This window comes from Furipterus horrens, unplaced genomic scaffold, assembly GCF_987537825.1.
Source record: "Furipterus horrens unplaced genomic scaffold, mFurHor1.1.pri manual_scaffold_1, whole genome shotgun sequence".
In the NCBI taxonomy this organism is placed as follows: Eukaryota; Metazoa; Chordata; class Mammalia; order Chiroptera; family Furipteridae; genus Furipterus; species Furipterus horrens.
In genome coordinates, this window is record NW_028327171.1 from 44,886,335 (window position 1) to 44,898,483 (window position 12,149).

General features: G+C 48.3%; 1 pseudogene; it reads right to left on the bottom strand.

The window, feature by feature from the left end:
- Positions 1 to 1,394: 1,394 nt before the first annotated feature.
- Positions 1,395 to 11,643, bottom strand: LOC150020974 (medium-chain specific acyl-CoA dehydrogenase, mitochondrial-like; annotated as a pseudogene).
- Positions 11,644 to 12,149: the final 506 nt, after the last annotated feature.

The window sequence follows — 12,149 nt, forward strand, 5'->3', positions numbered from 1 at the left end:
TTCAACACCATCGAGAAATTAACTAATTTCTGACAAAACCTGAAGATAGTGTCAGATTCTAAAGATTAAGGGATAAGTCCCATAAGACTGTTCCCACAGGTTCAGGTCATCATTCATGCTTCTAACCAACAGGCTATAGCTCAGAGATTCTCATGATCCCCTTCTTGGTTTGATCAATTTGTTAGAGCAGCTCACAGAACTCAGGGACTTATTTACTTATGTTTATCAACTGATTATAAAAGATATTATAAAGAATACAGATGAATAGCCACATAAAGGGGTACATAGAGCAAGATCCAGAAGGTCCCCAGCACAGGAGCTTCTGTTCCTATGAAATTGGGGTGCACCACCCTCCCAGCATGTGGATTTGTTCATCAACCTGAAGGCTCATCAAATTGTTTGTTCAAGAGCTTTTACAGAACTTAATCTGCTCTCTCTCCCCACACCTTCCCAATGTGGGCCTGAAAGTTCCAACCCTCCAACTGGGTCACCAGCCCCATTCTGAGGCTACCCGGGGGTTCCATCCTAAATGACCTCATTAGCATGAGATGAAAAAGGGCTTCTTATGACTAACAAAAGACACTCCTATCACTCAAGAAATTCCAGGGGTTTGAGGAGCTTTGTGCCAGAAATGGGGACAAAGACCAAATACATTTCTTAATATACCACAAGGGCACTAACCAAAAGAGAACTGGCAGAGGGTCAGGAGAATAAGGCAAGAAGCAGCTGAATTAGGACCCGCTTTGTTTTCTCCACCTTAGGGCCTGCCTGGGTCACAAAGAGTCATCAGCCTTGGCTCTGGATCTCCAGGCAAGAGAGCCCCAGGTTTTCCGCTGCTTTCTGGGACCTCACTTGTCCAGTGGGTCCCACCCAGTCTGGACTCCCCCAGTGCTGGGTGTGGTTCCACACAGAAAATGAGCTATCTGTCAGAAAGCTTCAAGATCTCAAAAAGCCTAGAGGAACTTATATATTTGCTTGCAAACAGGCCAGAGGCTAAACTAAATACATCACATTTCCTTATTTCTGGCTGGAATTCTACCAGCTTAATGTAGCAGTGATGATTGATATCCTACTAACTAGAAACACTGGTTTATTCATATGTATATCTTTTAAATAAAGGATAAAGATAAGACATTCCTTTCTCAGAAGTCAGGTTTATTGAGATATGATTTATATAAAATAATATTCACCCTTTTAAGTGTACAGTTTAATGATTTCTGACAAACACACATCTGTGTAACCATCATCACAATCAAGATACAGAAAATTTTCATCACCCCAGAAAGTTCCCTCACGCTGTTTATAGTCTTAAAGCCCTTCCTCTTTTCTGTAGCTTAAGTAAGGGATTATGTTTTATTTACCCAACAATTAATCATGTTCCTACAGCAATCTTGTTAATTTTTGTACCCTCCAATGTGTTCATGAGCTATAATAAGCCTTTGAATCTGTGCTGTACCTTCATAAATCTGATATATTTTGGCATGTCTCATTATTTTTTCTACAGGGTATTCTATATTAAATCCATTGCCTCCTAAAATCTGCACAGCTTCAGTAGCTAACTGATTTGCAGTATCTCCAACAAATAAATGCCTTTGCAAGAAGATGCATAATAAGTATTTCAGCAACCAGAATCAACCTCCCAGGCTGCTCTCTGGTAATTTAATCTAGCTAGCTCAACTCCCATTGCCATTTCAGCCAGTAAAAATGATATTCCTTGATGCTCTACACGCAACTTTCCAAAACTTTTCCCCTCCAGTGCATACTTGGTAGCTTCCTCCACAGCAATTTGTGCTAGTCCCACAGCACCAGCTGCTACTGGAGGTCTAGTTTAGCAAAAGCTCCCACTGCAATTTTGAAACCAGCTCTCTCACCAATTAAAACATTTTCTTTAGGCACTTTCATATCTTCAAAGACAAGACCTCTTGTATCTGAACATTGCTGGCCATATTTAATTTTTCTTCTAATCTGTATTTCTGGGGTGTCTGCTCCCCCAATAAATCCTTTAAAAGGTTTTCTAGCAGGATCCTTGGGATCTGGATCAGAACGAGCCAAAAAAAAATACTGATTGTGGTTTTCCACATCTTCTGACATTAATAATATACTCATCTCATTTCTTTTCTGCCTTGGTCTTTGTCTTTATACTGGCTATATCAGAGCTTGCTTCAGGTTCTGTTAGACACATATCACTGGCTCTTCAGTCATCCTTCCCAAATACTTCTTTGTTGTTGATCATTTCCAGCAATAATAACAGGTATTTGCCCCCAAAGAATTTGCTTCAATAGCAGCATGAACTCCTGTACATACATAAGCCAATTCTTCAGTAATTAAACAGGCATCAGGAGTTCCGAGTCCATGGCCTCCACAACTTAAGGAATTTGTATATTCATTAGACCAAGTTCCCAGGCTCTTTTAATAGGGGGACAGGGTACTCGCCAGTTTTATCACATCCTGCAGCAACAGAGATTATTTCCTCCTTGGTAAATTTACAAGCAGTAGCTTGGATTTCTTCTGTTCAGTGAACTAAAAAATAAATACCAGTCCTCGTTCACCTTGTAGGGCAGATTTTGTATGTTGTGATCTCTAGTCAAAACTAATAAGACTTCTCAGGACCCTGTAGCTTGCACGTTTGACAAGGGGTCTAGCTATTCATCCTCACTCACCCCTCACCCACTGCGTAGAACTAAGGCTCTATCAGGCTCTGCGGGCGCAAGAGCCTGGGGACCCGGCTGGCCCCGCCCACCGGTATACACATGGGTGGGGCCAGAGAGGGGGCGGAGTCCTCGTCGGCAGCCGTCCGTCTCGAGAGACGATGGTGTAGCTTCTTAAGAGTCTATCTGCACCGCCGAGAATGGCTGTGCAGTCCAACTCGGGAGTGACACGGTATCTGTCTCCTCCCGTGTTGAATCGACATCTTGCGATGGCGCTGGAGTGTCCTCTCCAGTGAAGCTGAAGCTACAGAGCCTTGGCAGGGTGATATGGAGGGTCTGCTGTTGCCCATGCAGCAGACCCCCCCTCTCTTCGCAGCTGAAGGGTCCAAGGGAAAGACGGAGTCAATACAGCTTGGCTTCAGGTGCGCCGCAGGAGTTGCCGGTGTTGACTACAACGTCAAACCGCCTTAGGGACTCCGGCTCCGGATTTTCTGTCGGGGTTTACTCCCTTAGCCTTTCCCCTGAAGAGGTATGCCGCAAGGCAGCGGAGGTTTTTTGGAGTCAGAGTTTTCCTTCTCTGATGTGCCCTGACTGGAAGATCGAACCAGCGACACTTAGCTCGCAGGCCGAGGCTCAATCCACTGAGCCAAACCAGCCAGGGGCAAGGGGGCGGAGTAGCCAAAGAAGATCTGTGGTTGTATTATTTTACATTCCCACCGACAGCGAATCAGAGTTCCAGTACTTGGGATTGTCAGTTTTGCTTTTAGCAATTCTAATAGGTGTGTACTGATATCTTAGTTTGATTTTATTTTATTTTTTTTTTCTTAGTTTGATTTTAATTTGTATTTCCTTAATACAGGTTACTCTTTTTAAATAAACAAGACTTACCTGGAGACACAATGCTTCAAAACTTGGGGATCCTTGGGAGGGTCTGAAGTAAAGAGAGTCCTCGGTGGAGGAATTGTTGGATGAAAACAGTTGCACGGGAAGCTGGCTTTGCCTGATAGAGAGACTAGGGCAGGTATTTTCCGGTCCTAGGTCTGCAGGGACCCGCACTTCTTCACTTTGGTCGGGAGAGGGCAGGAGAGGGCAGAAGATAAGCTGCCCAGTTTTGGCTTTCCAGACACCAGCATCAGTTGTATTTGGAAGCGTTGTTATATTTACAGTTTTGCTCGAATGACTTTCCCACTGAACCTCCTTAGCGGCTACCTTGTGATGCTTGGCTCCCCATATTAATTTTGTGCAATAATTTAATGCCAAACCTTAACTAACCTTGTAAAATCCTTCCCTGCCAAAGCATAACTAACCTAACTAAACTACCGAAACTGAATTATCTTTGTGGAAAGCTTAAAAAGTCTACTCTCTAATGTCACTCCATAGAGTTTGTGTTAAGGGAAACTATGAGCAGCGGAGCTAGGTGGACTCCTGCTCTTCACCTTCTCCAAAATTTCAGGAGCCCAGAGACAGCAAGGGAAGATAGAGGGGGAATACAGACCCCCAGCTAGCTATAGGCCCTTCTCCCTAGGACCTGGGATAGGGCAGATCAGATCGGATATTGCACAGATCTTCTGGGGCTAGGGCTGCAGAGTGCTCCCAAAGATGTACTCCAGTCTAAGCCCCGGGCTCCCCTCTGGCAGTTGGAACCAAAAGGTTCTGAGCAGGGTGGCAAACATCAAGAAGGACTCCATTCGAGCCAACTGGTCTCCTGGGCACACCTGATGCCCTGGAAACAGGGGGAAAGGCCAGAGGCTGGTAGCTTAGCTGTCCATGTCCCACCGCCCATGGCCCAGTGCTGTGCCCAGTACCTGCAGAGAATGGCACAAAGGCCTCATTGACCCTGAAGTTCCCATCCTTGTCCAGGAAATGACCGGGGTTCAACTATCAAGGGGTCTCCCAATACTCAGGGTCATTGAGCACTGAGACCAGGTTAGGCAGGATGATGGTGCCCTGCAGAGATGAGCTGGTGTGGCTCAGGGAGCCTCAGCTGGCCCAGCACCCAGCCTGGATCCTGGGCTGAACAGTGAGCTCAGAGAACACCCCACATGCTGGTGAGAGTTTCCCAGGGTCCAGAGGGCCTAATGAAGATTCGGCAGCCAGGCCCTCTCCAGGCTCCTTCTATCCAGGCTCAAATCAGTGACGAGGCTGAACATACACTCTCTTGGCTAGGGGCTACCCACCCCTATGCTAAGAACTTCCAACCCAGGCCAGAGATGGCCACTGCCTCCTACGGAGAAGGCCAGAAGCTGCAGGCATGGCTGGAGGAGACCAAGTTCTGCACAGCGCAACGAACACTGTGTGTGTGTGTTGTGTGCATGTGTGTGTGTGTGTGTGTGTGTGAAAGAGAGAGAGAGAGAAGAAATGAAATGGCAGATAGACAAAGAGAAAGAAAGACTGCATAATAAAAAGAAGAATAAACAGAAAGCTTTACTCTAGGATTGGGGAAAATAGAAGTTAACCCTAAGCCTAGCTCTCACTTTATGTCAAAGCAGAAGTGCATGATTGGAAAGAGATTCCAGCTGATCAGATGGGAGCTGAAAAGAGCCAAAGGCTCCTTCTGTTGGTGATTTCTGCTCCTTAGCATGTGGGCCCTGCCTGGGCTGACCCGGAGGCCAAAGTGGAGCCAGGATGGGGTTGGTTATGGACCCAGGACCAGGACACTCAGCTCCAGGGGTTCTGAGGAAGGCTCAAACCAACACCAGAGAATGAATTTATCCATCCCTGTGGGGACCAGAGGACTAGCTGCAGGACAGGATTCTTGGTTTTCACAAAGGTATCTTGAAATTAAAAACAAAACTAAAATACTCAGTAGAGTTTGAAGCCTGCATCCCAAACAGAAGCCAATTTAAAAATGCAGAAATTCAGACAATGTAAATACTTCCAGAAGGCACTTCCTTTTCTTTTGTTTTATTTTTATTTTTTTTAAGTTGCAGTACTGCACCTTACGGGAAGGGCCTGGCCCTAGTTATCTAGACCCACAGGAACTCAGACCTGGTCTCTCTATGGTTTTATTTATTCATTTATATTTTTAATTGTATTTATTTATTTTTAGAGAGAGGGGAAGGGAGGGAGAAAGAGAGGGAGAGAAACATCAACTAGGGACCTGGCCCACAACCCAGGCATGTGTCCTGACTGGGAATTGAACCAGCGACACTTTGGCTCCACAGGCAGGCACTCAATCCACTGAGCCACACCAGCTGGGGCTCTCTATGGTTTTAAACAGAAGGTTTGGGAGACACATGTCCTTGCTGCTGCCTTGAGAACTATACATATCCTAATTATGCTTCTGGGAATTTCCCCTCCTTTTCCCTACTTGGATGAAGTAACCTCTGTATTACAACAGTTCTTATTAGTCACCTTCAGATGCAGAGTCTCCTGGCAAAATGCTCTTTTCCCTCCATAATTATTTGTATCATGTCCTGGGTGATGTTCTGGACTTCTTGCAAAGTGACTGACTGATCTTAATTCGTGGATCAGGCTCAGAGCATAGCCAATCCAGCACACTAAAAGGGCAACCTTCGCTCTTCCCCGAATGACAGAGCCATCTGCCTGCTTGGTACCTCCTGGGGACTCTCTGCTAGCTTCTTCCCAATAAATGGCATTTTGAAGTTCATAATCAAATAGAATGTCTGAGAAGAGACAGGTTTGAAATGTCACCACTGTATTAGGAACCATTGCTGTTGTCATTACCACTCAATGGAACAGCTCAGAGGAGTTTAGGAACATCTGTAACATTTAACGATCTACTGTCAAGCTTTGATTCTACTTTCAGGAGACATCTCTCGCCCAAGTTGGAAAACCTCAATATTGATTCCAGGCTGTTAATATTCCCTGGGAGCTCTTATCACAGAACAACTCCTAGAATCAAATTGGCAGGAATGAACTCTTAATAAGGAAATTTCTAATCCCAAATGGCATGAAACGGAGCTGAACCCTGGTTCCTTCCTTTTAAAGTTGACCTAATTTGGCTTTTAGACAACCAGGATCCAGAGCATCCTGCCAGGCCAGCAGCAAGATGAGCTGATGGCATGGTCCTCCTCACAGTTTGGGAGACATTCGTGAAACCTGTGAGCTTGCTAGCCAATTACTGCCAAGGACAGCTCCGTATCAGCCAATCTGGCAGACCGATGGACAATGCAGGACATCTCCACCTCACACACTGGTTCATTTACTGATGTCGAGAGGTGTTTCTGGAGCAATATGAACAGCCGGGAGTGTGGTAAAAAGAAGCAAAAGCGTTGGAATCAGAGGGACATGAATTTGAAACTCAGTTAATCACTTACTGCATGTTTGGGGCAGTTACTTGAGCTATTCAAGCTGAAGTTTCCCTGTCTATATAAAAAAGAATAATAAAAACAATAACAGCTAAAGGATAGGGTTGTTATAAAGAAGAAATGTAAGGAGGCTGGAATCTCAAGTCTGATGAAATAAATAATTGCAACCCGGCAGGGCGCTTCGAGTCAAGTCTGCCCTGAACCGCAGTATTAAGAGTTAAACAAAGACAGTCATGGTGGAGAAGGCTGGGCCGCCTACCTTACTTCCATAACGCTTTCATAGTGTGCCACACCGTACCGGCGAGGCTGCTACCACAGACAGGATGGAGTATCTGTGCTGAGCCAAGGCTGCTTTCTGAGGAAAGTCTTGGGGTTCTGGTCACCACCTCCAGGCACAGAGTAGTCACCCTGCACCAGGGCACCAAGATGTGTGACTGTTTCATTTTCATTAAAATGTCAGCATTGGTGCTACATTACCTTTCAAATAACCCCCGATGATTCTCAAGTCCTGGCATTCACTACCTATGAAATCCCCTCCCCTCGAGGGTGGGCTGGATCTAGTGACTCACTTCTAACAAACAGAAAATGGCAAAAATGATGGGCTTTCGTATCTGAGATGAGGTTTCCAAGACTGTAGCTTCTGTCTTGGGTGTTTTCTCACTTGTTCTCTCTAAAGCAGGTGAACTGCTATGTTTTGAGCAGCTGTATGTGGAGGCTCAAACATCAAGGTACTGAGGGCAGCCTTCAGCCAACAGTGCATGAGCAAGTGACCCCTGAAGACAACCATGTAAGTGAGCTTCCAGTGGAACCTCCCCCAGTGGCACCTTCAGATTCAACTGCAGCCCCAGACAGCCACCTGATTACAACCTCGTGAGAGACCTTGAATCAGAGGCATCCAGCTAATCCACACCCAGATCCCTGATGCTCTGAAACAGCGAGATAATAAATTCTGTTGTTTTAAGTTGCTAAGCTTTGGAGTAATTTGTTACACGGTAAGATAGAAAGATAACTAATACAATCAACATCTTTTATCGAGGATATGAATGGCTCAGTCAGTCCTTATGAAACTTGAACAATGTGGTGAGTAGAAAGCCTTTCGTACACAGTGAACCTTGGCAAAGAGAAAGAATTACTGTGTTTCCTTCCAGCTCATGTCAGGAACCTGCATGGAAACCTGTCTCAGGCTGGGTCACAGAGGGCTACAAACCTCAACTATATTTTTTTACTCTCTGTCAAATGTTTTCAACTTCATGGTAAACTTTTATTTTTTAAAAAGCCTTGAGATAAGATGATGCTACCATTTTGAAGAATATTAAAAACTCCTTACTTAAGGCACAATCCAATGCATTGTCCCCTGGCCCACTGAAAGGATATGATGAATGATGATCTTTATAATAACTTCTTGGAGGGTGATAGCCAAAGTTTTCCTGATACAGGCATGGTTCCTTTCATTATGTAATGAGAGTCATAATCAATTGGGATTTCCTTTTTTGCCTTGACTCCCAGGAAGCCCCAACTCAAGTTTTATGCACATATACAGTAGCTGTTCTTGACCTAAATATCATGATATAACTTTCCTCTTCTTATTTGATACTTGGTTTTCTAACCTGGTTATAAAACAAGAGAAACAAGACAGGTATTTCTACTAGAATTACTGTTAAAGAAATAATATAAAATACAGAGCAAGCCTAAGGCACATCAATTGCAAATAGCCTAAATGTTCACCAATAAAGGTTAAGAATTACCACATCCATTTGGTGGAGCATTCTGCGTCATTAAGAGTGACACAGAGTAGTTGTTTTCAAAATGTGGTCCCTGAACCCAAAACATCAGCACCACCTGGGAATCTGTTAGGTAAATTCTCAGCCCCCTGGGTCACACAGCAAGTAATAAGGTGGGACTAGAAGTCTCTCCTGTCTGACTCAAAGCCACAAACGCTTCCTGTACTACAGCAGGGAGAGTGGGACCCACCCTTGGGACCCTGAGACTAAAGAGAGTATTTTGTGGGCAGGTGCCTGCAGACCAGAGGTCCCATAGCGGGGAAAGAGGCCCAGGGAAGTGAACTAGGGAGTGGCCAAGGCCCCTTACTATGGACAGCTCCATGGTGGACCATGTAGATGAGCGCCCAGCACAGGGTGGTGACGCTGTGCCTCCCAGAAACAGGTCAGTCACCACCTGGGTCAGGTTCTCCTTGTTGAATGTGGAGATGGGGTCATCTGTGGCCTGGCAGGAGGTTGATGGGTTGGCGGGAGGAGGAGCAGCTTCTGGTCTGAAGTTCTCCCCTTACAGAGTCTTGGTGGCCACCTGAGGCCAGGTCTGTCCCTACATTTGTGGGACAGAACTCCCCTGGGTTCAGACCCCTTGAAAGGGTCTGAATCTGAGGACTACACTGGCTTTTGGGGTGGGGACTGCCCTGGGGTTCTGGCCCTGACACCACCCAACTTCTCTGCTTCCCATCAGACCCTTGTCTGGAGAAGGCAGCCCTGGCCTGGGAAAAGAGGAGGAAAAACCCTAAATGGTTGCTGCTTCAGGGGGCTCAGAGCACATGAGGACTGAGGCAGAGATGGGGAGCTGAGGCTGGGGCCTCGGAATGAGGCACAGCCCAGGAAGACAGCCCCTCTCTCCCTCTGAAGCTCTTTCAGACCCACCTTGGTGATCTGGGCCAGGTAGCAACTGATGAAGTCCTTGGGGGGCCTTGGAGACCCTGCCTGAGCTTGTGCCTGCTGATCTCCTGGTGGATGTAGCCCCTCGCCACCTCCTGGTACTGGAAAATCTTCTGGCGAGGTCCTGGGAGGCGGTAGAAGATCCAGTGGAACAGATGGTATAGCTGTGGGGAGAGTCTCACGCGGGTGCTGCTCAGGTGCTGGCCCCTGAGCCAGGGCAGCTGAGAGCTGTGCTGGGGGCTCCAAAGAGGGCTGGGGCCTCTGACACAGGCACCCCAGGACTGCTTGTCACCTGGAAACCTTTCACACTCCCAAAATGATCTGGACAGAAGTGAGAGCAGTGGTAGCAGAGACTGTGCTTAGGGCTCAGCTGGGATGTGGTCGGCCCAGCTCGCTGTGCTTACGGGGCTGTCACCTGCCCCTTACTCCCTGTCCACACAGCCATGCTAAAGGTTTGATTCTGCGACCTGTCACCGTGCTGACCAGCAGCCACTTACGGAACCCGGAATCAGGGCCCTGCGGCTTTCTCTCTGCCTACCACTTGCCCTCCCTGTTAGGCCCTGGGGCTCCAGCTGTCCAATGGTCCCACACTCTTGCCTCTCCAAGGGCTAACTTACCCAAACAGTGCTGAGAAAGGCCAGGCCAAAGTTGATGGCTTGAGTCAGCTCCTGGAAGAAGGGATCCTGCAAGAGGAAGTGGTGGCCGAACATGAGGGCCCCAGAGACTCTGGACGTGGACCTGACAATGGGAACCTGAAGGTCAAAGGGCCTACCTGAGAGCAAGGGGCGGGGCTCAGGGTGAGGAGGCAAGAAGGGCACTGCTCTGAGCGCACATCCGATCTTGCTAGGGTCACCCATTGACTACTTCATGCATTCGCTCAACCTCATTCTGTACACGTTCACTCCACAAACACTCACTGAGCACCTTCTGTGAGTTCAGAGAGAGGTGTGGGGGCAGACACTCTATAAATGACAATAACATGCCGGGCAAGCTTGCTGAAATGAAGGGTGGAGGGACTGGCTGTCCCTGGGACTAGGGGTGGTGGGGGCGGTGCTTCTTAGGACAGGTGACCTCAGTCTGAAAGGAGCGATGGTTTCTCACAGGGAGGGCAGGGGTGTGGATTAGGATATTCCAGAGGGGAAACAGGTTGGTGGTGTAAAAGGCCTGAGATGTTGGGGGAGGACATTTCCCCACCTGCAGAGAGGAAGGGCGTCTGGCTTCCCAGTGGACAGGACGTTCCTGTGCCTGTACCCACCCACCTTGTAGAAACTCCCACTTTAGTGATGTATCTCAAATTCCCTCCTGGACCCACAAAGGGTCTGCCCCTTTGTGTACACACATGCACACAGACATGCACACACACACAGGCACACAGAAGAGGCTCAGCCTCCTCAGCAGGGACGCGTTGTGGTTTGGGGATTAGGTGGGCTTACCACAGCCTGCCCCCAGCCTGTTCCTTACCCTGCTCCAGGTGGAAGGCCTCAGCCAGCTCTGCTGTCTCTTCCTGCAGCTGCAGCTCCAGTGCCAGCTTGCCCAGGCCCAGCCCCCGCAGGGTCGCCAGGCAGAAGTATCTCTGCCGCTGCCACGTGTGCCCACTGCTGCAGATGACCCCCGGGCCCAGGTTGGGGGACAGTCAGCAGCCCCTCTCAACCTCCCAGGCCTAGGCCATCTGGCTTTCACCCCATTCTGGAGGGAGACCCCAGGACAGCCTTCCCAATCAGTTTGGGCTGGGGCTCTGATTAGCCAGTGAGGGGCATTGTGGGGGCTGCTAGGTTCATGAGCCTGGTGCCCTCAAGGTGGGCTCAACTATACCCTCCTCCCAGGATGTCAGCCTGACTTTGCCTTGAAGAGTCCCCACTAGAAATGGAGGAGGAGATAAAGAAGGGAAGGGAGGGAACGAGGGAGGAGAGGCGGTGGCTGCAGAGCCACGTGCTGCACGGGGCCGCTCAGCACCACCACGGGCATCGGGCCCACCCATGTGGTGAACACACTGCCATTGGTCTGAGCCAACTGTGGAGAGAAAGGGTCCCAGGTCTGTGGAAAAAGATCAGCTGGCCCCATTCCGGGACCTTCCTCTTGGCATGAGTCCCCTGCCTTCTCACGCCCATACTCACTTCAAGTGCACCTTGTCAGAGCTTCCACCACTCCATTTCTAAGACAAGCCAAACCCTGGGATCCCCCCAGAGTGGGGGGGGGGGCAGGGTTGCAGGCTCCCTGTAGACTTAGAATAGTCAGGGCTCAGTGTTACACACGCAGCGTCTGGACCCTAATGAATCCCAGCGGTCCTGGAGAATGGGTATGTTCCACTCATTTCACAGAGAATATTACATGACCACTACAGTTATTTCTGGGCTCGGTGTCCCTCGTGGGCTGCACAGTTGTTACTCGAGTCCACCCACAGCATAAGTGTAGTAGGTAGGCATTGTTAGCTCCATCTTATGAGTTAGAAAATGAATGCCAGGCGAGACAGCAAAAGGCCAAGCCCTCAAACCTAGGTCTGCCCACCCCCAGCACAGCGCTCACCGCCTGCCTGAGGAGCCGAGGGATCACAGCCATCCTCACCCAAA